Genomic DNA, 13,728 nt, shown 5'->3' on the forward strand with positions numbered 1-13,728 from the left:
TACACATGATCTGCTGAATACCTCATATTATTCCATCATAAGCATGATGCAAAAATTGTTCCTATGACTCAACTCTTCCACAGCTATATCTCTTACCAACCGTCTTTCTGGATGTAGGCGTTGAAAGAGAGTTATTGATTAACTCGGGGACTTCCTCGGGAATCAGGATCCTCTTTACGGATGGCGCCTCAAACATAAAAGGGTCTGGTCTTGGCATCGTACTAAAGCAACCAACAGGTAAAATAATTAGGCAATCTATTAAGACTGTGAAATTTACTAATAATGAGGCTGAATATGAGGCCATGATTACAGACCTTGAATTAGCCACAAGCTTGGGGGCAGAGGTGATCGAAGCCAAGTGCGACTCACTAATTGTGGTAAACCAAGTTAATGGGACATTCGAGGTTAGAGAAGAAAGAATACAGATATACTTGGACAAGTTACAAGTGACATTACATTGGTTAAAAGAATAGACTTTGCAACATGTACCTCGGGATCAAAACATCGAAGCTGATGCCCTGGCTAACTTAGGATCGTCGGTTGAAGACAACGAGATCAACTCGGGGGAAATTGTACAGCTTATGAGATCGGTGGTAGAACAAGGCCACGCCGAGATCAACTCAATGAGCCTAACTTGGGACTGGAGGAATAAGTTCATGGAATATCTCAAGACCGAAAAACTGCCCTCGGACCCAAAAGAATCGAGGGCCCTACGAACGAAGGCAGTCCGGTTTAGCTTGGCCAAGGATGGAACCTTAGTCAGAAGAACGTTCGACGGCCCGATAGCGATATGTTTGGGACCGGGAGATATCGAATACGTTTTGAGGGAAATCCACGAAGGTACCTGTGGAAATCATTTGGGCTCTGAATCACTGGTTCAAAAAATAATCAGAGCCGGTTACTACTAGATCGATATGGAAAAAGACGCAAAGGAGTTCGTTCGAAAATGCGATGGATGTAAAAAGGCATGCTCTGATGATTCATCGAGCAGGTGAGCCGCTACATTCAGTCTTGTCACCATGATCGTTCATGAAATGGGGGATGGACATTGTTGGCCCCCTTCTACGGGCACCCGGTAAGGCTCAATTTATTTTATTTATGACTGACTATTTTTTTAAATAGGTGGAAGCACATGCATATGAAAAGGTCATAGAAAAAGAAGTCATCAATTTTATCTGGGACCACATCATATGTCGATTCGGAATACCGGCCGAGATTGTGTGCGACAACGGAAAACGGTTTATTGGCCGCAAAGTAAGCAAGTTTCTCGAAGACTATAAGATCAAAAAGATCTTATCCACTCCTTATCACCCTTGTGGGAACAGACAAGTAGAATCCACCAATGAAACCATAATCCAAAACCTCAGAAAGAGATTGATCAACGCCAAAGGAAAATGGAAGGAAATGCTACCTGAGGTCCTATGGGCGTACCGCACAACCTTGAAGTCCAGTACTGGGGTCACCCCATTTTCTTTGGTTTATGTCACCGAAGCTTTAATACCAGTCGAGGTCGGAGAACCAAGCATCAGATTCTGATATGCAATAACGGAATCGAACGATGAGGCTATGAGTACTCGCCTCAAACTATTAGATAAAAGGCGCAAAGCCGCCGTTGTCCGGTTGGCAGCCCAAAAATAGCGGATCGAGAGATATTATAATCGAAGCGCCAACCTTCGATATTTCAATACCAGGGACTTAGTACTAAGAAGAGTTACACTATACACCCGAAACCCGAATAAAGGGAAACTGGGGCAAAACTGGGAAGGACCGTACCAAATTTTGAGATCACCGAAAAAGGATCCTATAAGTGCGAAACAATGAACGACGAGCAATTGCCGAGCAACTAGAATATAACTCACTTAAAGTGATATTATTGCTAAGGTATGACACCGTTCTTTCTTTATTTTACATTTCAAACTAACACTTGCAGGTGGCCAACAAGGGATGATACGAGATCCTAGGTCTGAAAGCACGCGTTGTACTCCTTTTCCCTTAAACCGGCTTTGTCCCAAATGGATTTTCCGGCAAGGTTTTTAACGAGGCAACAAGTAAATCATACTAACTTAGAATTGAAGACCGACTACAAACCGGTGACAATAATCACAACAACCATCGAGGCCACTTTTCAGTAAGCCCCGAACACTAGGGGCAATACCTTCGGATATCGACTTTAACAAGGAAAGAAACTTCGTGATTGAAGGGTCTCGATCAATAGGATTTATTGTAAGGGCCAAATGGTCAAATGAACCATGCCCACATAGACCGCTCGAGCCCTGGCACAAAACATGTATACATGTACAACTATTTTGCACAAGAATAAAAAAGAAGATTCTTCCTTGCACATAAACATCTTGTCCTTTAAAATATTTCTTACATCTTTCAAGGAATTTCCTAAAGCTATCGAGCCCAAGGGCCACCTTAATCCGAGTTCAAATATTTACTAAAACTCGAGGGCATGAAGCTTATTTGGCATTGCCTGAATTAAAAGGCTAAGGCGGTTCCTGATTAACAAAAACCCGAGGGCATGAAGCTTATTTAGCATTGCTCGAATTAAAAGGCTAAGGTCGTTTCGAGTTAATAACACTCGAGGGCATGAAGCTTATTTGGCCCGAATTAAAAGGCTAAGGCCGCTCCGGGTTAACAAAAACTCAAGGGCATGGAGCTATTTGGCATTACCTGAATTAAAAGGCTAAGGCCGTTTTGAGTTAATAACACTCGAGGGCATGAAGCTTATTTGGCATTGCCCGAATTAAAAGGCTAAGGTCGTTCTGAGTTAATAACACTCGAGGGCTTGAAGCTAATTTGGCATTTCCCAAACTAAAAAGGTCACGACCATATTAACATGACTCGGATATGTCCGAGACTCATAACAAAAACAAGGCCTTCAAAAAATTCTTATAACCGGTTCTAAAGGCTACCCTCGGCAAGCTATAAACCTAAATTATTTTGGGAAATTTTTTTCGGTAACACCGAATCCCTACAATGCCTTAACAGAAAGTAACGTTAAAGGCAATATTTGTTCGAACCTTCGAACATAACCTAATTATTTTATGCTAAGTCATTTCGACCTTCGCGAATACAAATAAAAGCAAAACGATAGTGCAAAAAGATATGAAAGGGAAAAGCTTTATATATATATATATATATATATATATATATATATCAAAATTTCTTTACAAAGGCTGAATAGCCCCAATACATATTTTTTATAACGGTCGAACGGCCTCGACAAAAAGATAGTGCAAAAAGCAAAAAAATCCTAAATGGCCTAATCTTCATCGGGGGCCTTACCATCGGACTCACTCGACTCTTCAGACCCCTCGGAATCTTCCTCGGGATAAGTCAGGTTCCTGGTCTTGGCTTCGTATATCTTGACATATTCGATTTCATCCAATACGTCAAAATTTCGAGCATGGACTCCCTCGAGGGCCTTCATTCGGGATTGCCACCTCGCATGTTTCGCCATGTTTTTTGCTTGGTCCTAAATCGCCTCGGCATCATCTTTATATTGGGCCACCCTATCATCGGCCTCGTCTTTGACCACAACAACCTCTAACTTGGTCGACTCAAGCTCCTTGGCCAGATTCTCTTGATCAGATATAGCCAAGTTCAGCTGAGACTGAAGCCCCTCGATTCTTTCGGCCTGCACCAAGTTTTTCTCCTTTGCAGCCCGAAGTTGAACCTCAACCGCAGCAAGAACGTCCCAAATAGTATCCTTCTCCGAGGTTAGGCGATCATGTTCTTCTTCCACTCTTCAGTCTCGGCCTTGATCGTATCCAACACCCCCCCCCCCCGAAGCTGCTCGATCTGGTCAAGCTTCTTTTGAACCTGCGGGTTCGGATCGTCACCCATTGTGCCAAACTCATAATGACTAACTTCAAAAACTCTTATTACCTGTTCGACCAAGTCAGCATGCTCCTTCCGAGACGCTTCTAGCTCAGTCTGGGATTTCTCACTAAGAAGCTTGTTAGCATCCTTCTTCTCAGCAAGCTCCCGAATCTTGGCCTCGAGACGTTTGAACTCTTCCCGGTATCGGAGAAAGGCCTCGTGATGAAGCACCGAGGCCTGCAAACACAAAGGAAAATGTTACGATTATTCACGATTAAATCTAAGTACAAAATGAAGGGACATTCAAAGTTACCCGATTCAGCGCATGTTGAGCTTCGTTGAACAGACATGGTGCTTCCACCTCGTTCATTTTAGCCTGATCTTCTTTGGTCACCAAGTACCGAAGATAACTGGCAATTCCCACCGGGGCAGAAAGAACCCGGGCATCCTCAGGAAGGGAAAAGATAACGGTGCATTTTCGATCAGGATATGCACTCGGGGCAGGGAATCGATCGACCAATTTCGGGCTTGATGAAGGCTCGCTTGCTTCGGAGAGAAAGGTCCTCCTCGGTATCTCTAAATTGCTAAATCCAATGGGCATCCTCTGTGTTCGTCGAATCCACGCCATCGAAAAAACCACGAAAAGGGTCGTTCGATTTGTGGGCTCCCTCGATGGGGCTTTCTTTTGTTGCTTGAGCCTCGTTAAACATCGAATCTGTGAATGAGGGAGACTCAGCAATCTCTATCGGACCGAGTGCTTCCTACGAGGCTTTGGCCACATCTTGAAAAATCTCAACTCTTGCCTCCACCTCAGCCTCCCCGACATGATGAAATTCGGCCTTGCCTCCTCTTGGTTCTGGGGCCCCTTGACCTTCGAGCTTCGGCATATTGGCCATGAGATCAAAGGATTCTCCTTCATCCTCAGACTCATCTCTCAATTGATAGAGCGAGTCCGGGGACAATGCTCGACCACCGACATTTCCTTTGGGATTACGCACCAATCTTTTTCTCGGCCTCTTCTTCTCAGGGCCCGGAGAACTCGGAGCCTTTTTTCTTTTCTTTTCTTTGTCCTGCTTCGGAGCAGGGGGCTTGGTGAAAATGTCATCATCACCGGACAGAGGCCTCATTTCAACGTATTTCGGTAAACCTTCAAAAGGAAAGTGAAACGAGTTAAAAATCGATGGCGTGAAAGTAAGGTCGAATGTAACTTAAAGAAAAAATCTCACCATGAGAACGGGCCTCCCATAGGCCCTTCGAAAGCTCACGCCATGAGCCGTTCGGAGTAAGATCTCTATGTTGTGATACCCTCGACCTACTCATTGAGTCGAGGTACTGCATCAGGCATTCGAGCAGTAGCTGCACCATCACAAAATATCGATGCGAAGAAAAAATAAAAGAAAAGCTATAAAATAAATCTTGAAGGCAAGGTTTTACTTACGTTTCATGTTCCATTTTTCAGGAAATGGCATATCCTCAACTGGGATTAAATCCGAGGTCTTCACTCTAACAAATTGGCCCAACCAGCCTTGGTTCCGATCCTCGTCAATGCTCGAGAATGGGGCCTTACTGGCCCGACGCGCAAGCTTGATTAATCCCCTTCGATAAAGTCGGGGACTATACAAACATATTAAATGATATATGGTGATGGAACACCCCTCGATCTTGCTCACAAAGAAACGAAGAAGAATTGTTATCCTCTAGAACGAAGGGTGAATTTGACCAAGGGTCACATCGTACCTCTTATAGAATGCAACGATAACCGGGTTCAAGGGGGCCAACGTGAAGGGATAAGTATAAACACTCAAAAAACCCTCCACGTGGGTGGTAATGGCTTCTTCGGGCTTGGGTACCACCGCGTGCTTGCCAGCCCAGTTACAATCTTTTTTTTTTACCTCAGAGAGGACGTCCTCGGTGACCGAACAGATATATCTCGAGACCGGCTCGCACCGACCCGGCACCGAGTAGGTTTTCTCGACCTTAAAATCAGCACCGATTGGGCACCCCGTAGGTATGAACAATTTCAGAGGGGGTTCCGTTACCAGTTCCTCAGCAGTAACAGATGAAATATTTTTTTCAACAAATAATCGTGAAGAAGATGAGTTTTCTTTTTGAGGAACAGATTATGAAGTCTTTGCCATTTCTTCTAAATAGAGGAGAGAAGAAGATGCTGGTAAAAGAGAAGGTATAATTGTCAGATAACTTATAAGAACTTTCAGAAAACCAGAAGGGAAGAAGTTTGAACTTAAGCTTTCGGAAAACCAGTAGATGAGAGTGATGAAGTTTTCTCAGAACACAAGAGCAAATATTTGAATGTAAAAGTTCTAATGAATGAATGAAAGGGGTATTTATAGTTTTCTCAAAACGACAGTTCGCATCCTGTAGCGGCCGACCATTAACTGACACACATTTAATGCCTTGATGTCACGCCCCGAACCTGGGAGCGAGACCGGCACCCGGTGCCTCACCTAACCTAGCGTACCAAATTTTGACTAAGGGACTCTGAACATATAATGTCATAATTTGGCCATGGGGCCACATTGCAAGACACTTTGCAAAACAAAATATAAAACTGAACGGAAACTAGCGCTGACTAAACATCAATATAAAGTTGGGCCGACAAGGCCGTCATAACTACTACAGCTGACAAACCACCAAAATATACATACCAGGCCTACAGGCCTAACATACTACACTAACTGACAGGATATATTTACAAGCCTCTACTGATGGATGTATTATGATCGGAACAGGGCCCCAACCTACCCATAACATATATACATATATACAAAATATGTACACGAAACCCTAAACCCGATAACTTCGAAGGACGTAGAGCTTACCGATCAGGCTGAACTCGGGGAACACCTACTGAGGAGGTCTACCCGTATGTCTATATGAACTTGCACACATGAAATGCAGCGTCCTCAGAAAAGGGACGTAAGTACGAAATAATGTACCGAGTATGTAAGGCAATAACATAATTGAAAGCTGAAACTGAACTGATAATATAATAACTGAAAGTAAATGGAAGTCAAAGATGATTTGGAGATATACTTACCTGTTGATACTGACTCAACTCCTTCAATATAGTAAGTAAAATAAATGTTCAGCCCTATAAGGCTCGGTACGTGTTACTGCTCGGCCGTAGTAGGCTCGCTCATAGGCGCTTGACCATACTAGGCTCTGTATCTCGGCCATCCTGGGCTCGCTCATAGGCGCTCGAACACAGTAGGCTCAGTATATAACTTACCATCTGATCAGAGCTTGCCCAATAGGGGGCCTGCCCATTGATTATAGCTCGATAGTGGTAAAAATACTGTAATACTATATATATATATATATATATATATATATAGACCCTCCTACTCTCTCGACTGGAAGAAAATAATACTTAACTGAATATAAAGTCTCGATAAGGGAGAATACTGTAACTTCTCAGACTAGGATAATGTGAATAAATTCATAAATACGAACTTCCCTTTATGCCTCGTTGTCAAACATATGTAGTTACGGGATCATGCCAAAATGAAGGAAAGGTTTAGCCTTAACATACCTTATCACAATCTTTCCAATCACCAAGTTTAACTCACCTCTTCACACCTTAATCTATAAAAACGATAATAATACTATCATTAAGTTACGAAAGATGCAACTATCGCACAACGAATGACAAGATTATTTTGTATTAAAATGGGCAGCATCTCCCCTATAGTCCATACTTCCTCCAAATTCAAGATAACACCAACAACACCAAAAAAACAACAATAACAACATATATACATTATTTTACAACCTTATATACACCACAAAATACTACAAGACAACCCAACACACCCCAATCTTTTCATACACAAAACGACCACCGTAGTATTGTCAAACAACCCGAAAATATTACGACGAACAACCAGACCACCAACCTGCATTTATGTGGTGTTTCTCCATACCATTCCTCCTCCAAAACTCCATAAAACAGTAGTAAAACACGCAGCCCAACAGCAAGATAAAACAGTCCATAAAACAGTCTGCTACAAGTGAATAACTCGAACTCACGGCTTCCGATCACCGTACCGTGAGTTCTTACAAATATAGAATGACTTACTATGCATTTAAAGAAGAAAAAAATTGATGAAAGAGAGCAGTAAAATTACCTTATTTGTTGAAAAACTCAGCTCCTATCTTGGTTCTTCAAACTCTTAGTTTTTACCTCCAATTAGAACTTGAAAGGGAGAGAAAATCAATTGGGGTTTGTGAGAACTTTTTGGGAGGATTTTTACAAAGCTTATGTCTGGTTATTATGCCCTACTATCAGTCTAACATATGAAGGAGATAGGCCTTTAAAAAGGCCTCTTTGGACGACCCGAACTGGCCCATTTTTGGATTCTCGTTTAAGCAAGTAGATGACAGTCTGTGCAGTCTCGCAAAAGCACTCATATCTCTCTACTCCGATATTGTATTGATAAACGGTTTAATGCGTTAGAAAATAGACTCATAGATATTTAATTTGATGGGTTGAACACCCCATAACTCTAAGTATATTGGGAGAAAATCGCACTTACATTTGACCCCCAAAGTTTCAGTAAAACTTATGAACGTAACTTGTGATGACTTTCATCGACTTTTGTTCCACCACTCGCTTGACTTCAAAGCATAATACACGACTATCATACGACTATCATACGACTAACATAACTCATAATGTAACCTACTTATCATGTTAAACACCCTGGCCTCACCTCAAAAGTACATGCTATAACATTTCCAACTTGTCGACTTTCGACGAAACATTATTTTCTTCAATTCCTTTAGCTTTTGAACCTTCCAACCCTCTTTGTACTTGTTGTTCATGATCTTCAATATTTGTAACCTCCGAGGTAACATGATTAACTTACTTTATATATTTTCAAAGATGATCTCATTTTTGGTCCTACATTAGTTTGCTCACGACGCAGTTTTACTTACAAAAATATATGTGTAACACTTGAAGACTGGGCCGACAGGACATTTCAACTATTTTTGTCACTTACGTCATGAATTCGTCGTCATGATAGATCGGAGTGAGAATCTGAAGCTCGTATCATTTCTCATCATTTACCCTCCAAAATATAAGAGGATTTGACGCCACGTTTTTGTCACTTGCATCATGATATATCGAAGTGAGAATTAGAGGCTCATGTCGTTCCTCGTCATATACTCTCCGAAGAACGAAGGGACTATCTGTATATGGGTAAAACCAAGCTCGATATTTGATCGAGCTTCCGAACTCCCTGATTAGGCCAGGGTCAAAATATTTGTGATCGGGTGAAGTTGAGCTAGAAGATCGATCTGACGCCAAACACCATCGGCCAAGATCGGCACATGGTGATTATGATCGAACCCAAAGCATTGTCAAAGTTAACCATCGAAACCATCAGATATGTCCTCGAGTTTACCGAAGGCATAACCGGTCCTGTTTCCAACGGTCTCGAAGAAAGCTTTGCCAACTCATCCGACAGGGGTCCACAATTTTCGCCATTAACTAGTCATTATGGCAGAAATTATGGAAAAGAGAACCAACGGTCCTTTTGCCTTTTATAGAATAATAAAATAATATCTTAAAAGGTAGATCTCCCCTAATATATAAAGGGGACTTAACAATTCATTAGGGACATTGTAATATATGCTCATAAGCAATACATTTTTCAAGTTCTTACTTTTTGATATTTTTTCAGTCAATAAAAGTGTATTCAACTCAATGGTGACTGGCATTCTTAAATTGAAATCATTCAATTCCTGTGGTTTGCAGTTATTTTATCGCTATTTATTTTAATTGCAATCTAATTTATCGCTTTATATCAAGTTAATCTACATGTCCTTATAATCACTAACAAATTTAATTGTTATCCCATTTTGAGGATAAACATAGTTCTAAGATTAAAAGCCAAAGATCTGCATTAGACTTGTCTCACGTGCTTGAATGCCAAGGGCAAAACTACAAGGATAACTGAAATTTGGGACAACTTTAATTTGGGGTCGGATAGAACTGCATCAGGCACAAAAATATGGCTTCTAATGCAACCATATATCTTTTTTTTTAAAAATTAGTTAGAATTAAGTGGCCGTGCATATTCCTCGACCACCACCTTCAATCTTCTTTCATTTGCAGCTTATGTCTCAAACTTTTCATTGTATATTTGTATGGTATTACACTTTTATTTTATGTGAAAGCGTGAGGAGACCGGCCAATTACTCTTCTTGGATATTTGACCTTTTTAGCCAAACTTCGCAGAATCACATTACATCTCACTACAATTACTGATAGTTGTTCAGTTGTAGATTTGTTGCTCTACAGTCTACACGTACAAGGTTAGATCCTCACTGAACATTTCTCTCTCTTATCCAAAGAAATATTTTAGTGAAAATTAAATAAATTTACATCAACAACCCATTCTGATCTTCGAAGAATATACATCTAATGTGTCTAAACTAGCCCAAGTGTCATATATGACCACTAAATTTTACATCATTTAACCCTCTCTGATCTTGAAAGTTTGCCCTTTCTAATGTGTCTAAACAATGTGTCGGAAAACCATTTGTATGTTCACAAAGTGTGTTTCACTTTGTTCCCTCAACTTGCCCAATCAAAATGTATGGAATATAAAAAATAAAAAATGGCACAGAACTTTATTATTATGCCTTTAAAGGGAAGAAAAGCAACTTGGTAATAGGGCCCACGAACAAAATGGGTCCCACATATTTGTGGGCCGCATTTCATATGTATCCACAATCTACCAATGGGCCATAGCCCACGGAGGTTTATCCAATAGAAAAGCAATTCGACTATCAGAAAAAGAAAAAGAAAAGTCGTCTCTTCCTATCGGCCAACAAAGACAAGACACTGTGTGGTCAATATTGGGTGCTTCTCACGTGTATATCTTTGCTACAAGCATCACCTTTTGATATTAATACTTCTCAATTTTCATTGGTATATAAAGTTTTTGTATCTATATGACTATATGCTTTTTCTTTTTATTTCGTTCTTTCTTTTTTATTTGTGGTTAAAAAAGAGAAAGAGATCCGGAAAAAAAAAGGAGACAAACAAAGATTGCTCAAGTGGTAAAAATCATTCATCTTTAACTCTATCAGTTTGTGTTACCAAACATTTTACATAGTGTCAAATGCATACCCTACATGTAGATTTAGGGTGGCAAACAGGCGGGTAGGGTCAAATATGGGCAGATTGAAAAACAGATAAATTAATCGACCCGACCCATATTTAATACGGATAAAAAATATATTAACCGGTGGATAATATGGATATTCATATGATCCATGACTTCTTGAATATGATCACTTTTTGGAGAATTCCTAATCTTCCAAACTTGAGGAACCCTCGATTTGAGGCTTTACAAATGTAAAAATTAAACTCATTGGTTATCCATTTTCTAAATGGATAATATGGTTCTTATCCATATTTGACCCGTTTTTAAAAAGTTCATTATCCAATTTTTAATAGATAATATAAGTGGATAACTGTTTTCTTAAACCATTTTGCCACCACTGTAGAGTGTAGACTTAATTGGCTTTTGCTTAAGATTTTGTTACTCAGTCAATGCATTAACTCTAGTGCTGCTAGGATGATATTATCTTGGTTTTGATCAAGTGTTTATTTTCTGAATAAGGTGTCCTACTAAAGGCTACCTTTCATATTAAAGAAATAGTATTAAGGAAAATGTGGGTTCTTTTTTTCTTTTTGCTTAAAGTTTCAATTGTTACTGTATTTCATTATTACTTGGATAATGGCCCACTTACTTTCTCCCCACAGGGCTCAGAAATGCCTCTTAATACCCACCAAAGGACCCCGCCCCCCACAAAAAAAAAAAAAAAAATCGAAGAATGTAGAAAACAAAATCATTTGTACCTTACTCTTAAGCATTCCTTCAAATTAGTGGGATATTATAAATGCATTAATTCAATTGAAGTGGTTTAAATGAGACAAGTTTCAAATCTTCTTTTTACCAACAAAATTAAAACAAATAGCTCATTTATTCTACCTGCTAAATTCACCATCACTACCATTGAAACGAATATCATAGTTACATAGATGCATCGAATAGTAAAATCAGTAGTAAAACAAACTTTTCTAATCACCATAAATAAAAAAACTGAATGAGCTTGTAGAAGTACATAAAAATTAATAATGCAAATGAGAGTGACCACCAGCGAAAAGGATAAATTTCCTTATCAACCTGCTATAAAGATATTAAGACTATTAAGCCAAATGATATAATAATTTAGAATGAATATCAAGTGCCAAAAGGAAAAATATCAGAGATATTTTAGTATCGAAAAGGAAAAAATAGAGATTATTGTTAGTAGGGTGGGCATAGTTTGGGCAAATTCGAAATCCTAATTTTTTGGATTTTGGGTTTGGATTTTCGGATTACGGATTGAATTTTAGATTTAATTTTTAAAAATTTTTTTGATTTCGGATTGGATATTGGATTTGGTACTTCAGATTTTTGGATATCCGAAAGTCCGAAATTTTTATACTTTATATTTAGTCCATTATCCATATGATAATAGTAATAAGTTCAATACCCTACCCATTAGATATTATCTCATATATTCAATATCAATTACGAAGTTATGTTAGAATACTTTCTATTTGGACATGATTTTACTATTGCTACTTCTTATCGGCCGTATTAATGTCTCTGTTGTAATTTTTTGATAATAATTTCATTATTTGAATACTTTATTTAGATGATTGCAACAAGAATGAGGAACTTTTCAGGTAATTCAACATGAGTAATTCATTTGGATATTCACCTTTGTAAAAGTAGAAACATCTCAACTTATACGCTCAAAATCAAAAATTCATAATACCCAAACCGATTAGTCTAAAACCCAACTTAAAATATTCGATCCAATCCGAACTTATTTGGATTGGATTTGGATTGTCATTTCTTCAATTCGAAAATCAAAAATCCAAATCGAAATTCTCATATCCAATCCGAACTACGTGCACGCCCACCTTTGATTAGTAAGCAACTTGCAGGACAAGAAAAAATCAATCACCAATAATTTTGGATTTTCTTTTGATATTATTCGCTCAATGTTACATTGTTTTCACAAGGAAAGAATAATCTAATAAATTCACTTATATTCTAAAAAAGAGAATAAAGAAAAGTAACTTGGATCTGACAAATCGAGATAAACAAAAAGGGTAAACATTATTGGCATCTTTCTAAAAATACTACTCCGAAATATTTATCATTAGTGCATTTGGCTGCCATTGGCTAGAAAACTTGCACTAGGATTTGAAGGTCGGGGTATATTTTAGATTCAACCAAAATATGCTTTGTATATAGGGTGCCCACTAGTAATATATTACTATTTTTAAAGATATATACATGTATGTTATAAGCCTGTATTACTGTAATAAATATTAAAAGCAGTAAACTTTCTGAAGAAAGTCAGTAGAAACAGTATGTCGAAATAATATCTGAAAAAATAATATGGAATAAATCGAGCCCACTGAATACACAATGTGTCCTTAAGAAAATTATTCCCCTCAAGTACCCGAGGTGCTGGAATATATACTCCCATGATAGAACGATTTAACTCACCGGAGTGCTGGTACCAAAAACGCCGATGAACAGCGAACCACTCGAAGGCTGTAAAACACAACTGGAATTTTTGACAGGAACATTGTTTCTAAAAAGATTTGCAACCTTTCAGAAATAGCCATAATTGTTGGAACAGGTGGGAAGAAATATTGCGGAAAAAACATAAAGCGGATTTAAAATAATCCGGAAAAGAAAAACATGTCGGACCAGACCGGGTCGCGGGTCATGGGTTATTCCGGATTGATTTTTTGTTAATTGATTAAATTAATTAATTAAATAATTGAAAGGAATT

Source organism: Nicotiana tabacum, chromosome 19 (genome assembly GCF_000715075.1).
Source record: "Nicotiana tabacum cultivar K326 chromosome 19, ASM71507v2, whole genome shotgun sequence".
Classification (NCBI taxonomy): Eukaryota; Viridiplantae; Streptophyta; class Magnoliopsida; order Solanales; family Solanaceae; genus Nicotiana; species Nicotiana tabacum.